Raw genomic sequence first — 2,811 nt, 5'->3', positions numbered from 1 at the left:
ATATAACATCCCAATGTTCCCCCAAACACTCCCTATGGTCCATTTCCAAGCCAAGGAGCTAAACTGAGCATCTTCCCATCCTGGAATATCACATATGGCACATCTAAACCTGTCCTTTTTCTTAAACAACAGCATTGCTTTGGCTTCCCAGTGGATTCTGCCGACTATGCAAATTTGTCTGGGAACATGTTTCCCATTTCTGTGCACAGACTTATAATTTATATTGACCGATCCACTGAATGTACCACCACAAGATGTACAGGAAAACATAGTATATATTAAGACACATAAATTATATACAAAAGGAAAACCACCCCAGGTAGCATACCAACTCAACACCGGAGAGACATCATGGGCATTTCACAGTATACATAACCAAAGAAAGCAGTCTTCTCAACTTTGAGTTATTCTCATCTCTCTTAAATACACTGGAGTAAACATATAATGTTATTGTCTGGAGCCACTGGGCTCAGTGCCATCAGTATGTTTGGTCTCCAGACCTGGATCTGGTCAGGAGCCAGGCCTTAAGAGCAGAAACCAGATGTCTTTAAGTTTTTTTTTTTTTTGGGGGGGGGGCAGAAAACTTATCTGTCCTTCAACAGGGGAACTGCCAGACCAAAGTTTCTCATGCACGTTGTTTACTCCTTGCCCTGATTTTTTTGAAAGCACTCTTAAACACGACTCCATTTTTCCTACATATAATGAGACTGATTTATTGGTATTCATATACTTTACCAATATTGAGTTTTCTGGTATGCAATTTACACTTTGTAAGATCATGTTTAATAATTATGTGCATAAACAACTCAGATGAATAAAAACTTATTTTGACTCATGACTTCATTCTTTTTTTCTGTCATTGGCCAGTTCCATGGATTTGTTCCCCTGATATGGGTACATTGAAGAAAGACACAGCAGAGGGAAGTTGTTCAGGATGTAACTTTCAGAAAGCAAAATAGAAAAGGGTAAATGGGTTGCAAAGAAGATGAATGTTTACAATCCAGAAGCCATCTTGTGACTGCAGCATGGCAGAGCCTATGGAAACTGAAACCCAGGTTTGTGAGGTACTGGAAACATTCAGGGACACTCTAAGTCTACAGGACAGAAACTGTACTGCTTCAGATCCCTATGGCTAGATGAGAAAACACACAAAATGAAAAAAAAGGGGAGGAGTAAAGCACTCCCAACAAACCGGGATATTCCAATTATAGACTCCTTTGACAATACAGTAGAAGAAATGTCAGAAAAGGAGTTCAGAATTTACATAGTAAAATTGCTCCACCACTTTAAAGAGGATATAGAGTGAAATCAGAGCTGTTTCATGTGATGGAAGATAACTTAGATAAAATGACGAAGATCTGAAAAGAAATCTAGAAGAAATCTTTGAAATGAAGGAATAAATAAACCAAAATCAATTCAATGGAAATTAGAACCAACAGAGGAGACAATTTGGAAGATGGAGACTCAGGCAATGAAGACAAAATATATAATTTTGAAAATTATTTTGACCACATAGAGAAGATGATAAATTGTGTGATGTTCCCTCACCCAGACACAATGCCAGGAAAGCAGTTGCTGAAGCCAATACAGTGGAACTACTGTGGCTACTTCTGGCTGATAAAAAAGACCCCCACGGCAATGGCACCATAGTGGGTTTGAACTCCTGCTCCCAAAGCAACTGAAAGTCAAACAAATGCAGAAAGAAATGTCTGAATTCATCCAATAGAGGATAAAGATTGAAGAAAAATATGCAAGGAACTTAGCTAAGCTCTCTCAGTACTCTTTGGCAGCACAGGAGGAAGGCTCCCTGGGAGAAGCATGGGTTCAGGTGAAGAAGAGCCTGGCACATGAAGAAGAAGTTCATCTCAAGTTCTCCACCAAGCATCACAGAGAGGTAGAAAAGCCCCTAATGAACTTTTGTGAGAACTTTAAGAAAGACATAAATAAGTGTGACCACCATCATGGTGACCTTCGCAAGCAACTCACCAGCTGCTATACATTTGTGGAGAAGGCCCAGAAAGCCCTCCCAGAGTGGCAGAGAGATGTGGAGATGAAGACACAGCAGCTGCAGGTCAAGCCGAGCAACAAGAAGGAGGACATGCATGGAGCAAGCCCGACAGGCTAGAGATGACCTCATGTTCTGTGTGAACCTCTACAACTAAGCCCAGTTCATATGGTTTGAAGAGATGGTGACCCCCACTAGGAGTTGAAGCAGCTGGAAGTGGAGAGGGTAGAGATTATCTGGCAACATTTGTACCAGTACATACAACTGAAAAACAAGACAAACAAGTTCAACCAAAGTAGAGTTGAGCCTGCTTTAAAAACTGCTTTGAAAACTGTTATGAAAAGTGACCTCGCCAAACAAAGAGGGCTGTGGGTCAGAGAGCACAAAATGGGCAATATTCACCCTGTGGACAGGGAGATCTAGGCATGTCTGTGTGGTTCCTGGGGTCCTGCCCAGGAGAGGGACTGAGTGTCCCACAGAGAGGGTATGGTATCTCCTGCTTGGCGAAGCTGCTCTCCCACCTGTTCTCCTGCCAAACTGATGAGAGAGATGGTGATTCCAGAAGGTTTCTTGGATGGCACAGTTGGGAGATCTCAGTTATTCCCAGGCCAAGAACACAGACCTGCAACCCTGCCCTTGTCTCCACAACTGAAGCCCCCCAAACCTCATGCCATGCTTTTTGCTCTAAGAACAGAGTCTCGAATTTTGTGGTTCCTGCTGACTGTCATAGGGATAACCACCACACATCTGTGCCCTTGTATGCCCCAAATTGTATCCTTCAACTGGTCACTTTATCTCCTTATGGG

At 42.3% G+C, this 2,811-nt stretch overlaps 1 pseudogene; it reads left to right on the top strand.

Moving 5' to 3' along the window:
- The first annotated feature begins 1,521 nt into the window (after window positions 1-1,521).
- LOC124973509 (growth arrest-specific protein 7-like) lies at window positions 1,522-2,428 on the top strand (annotated as a pseudogene).
- Window positions 2,429-2,811: the final 383 nt, after the last annotated feature.

This window comes from Sciurus carolinensis (genome assembly GCF_902686445.1).
Source record: "Sciurus carolinensis chromosome 19 unlocalized genomic scaffold, mSciCar1.2 SUPER_34, whole genome shotgun sequence".
Taxonomy (NCBI): domain Eukaryota; kingdom Metazoa; phylum Chordata; class Mammalia; order Rodentia; family Sciuridae; genus Sciurus; species Sciurus carolinensis.
Note: the sequence above shows the minus strand (reverse complement) of the source record. Positions and strands in the feature narration are given on the sequence as shown.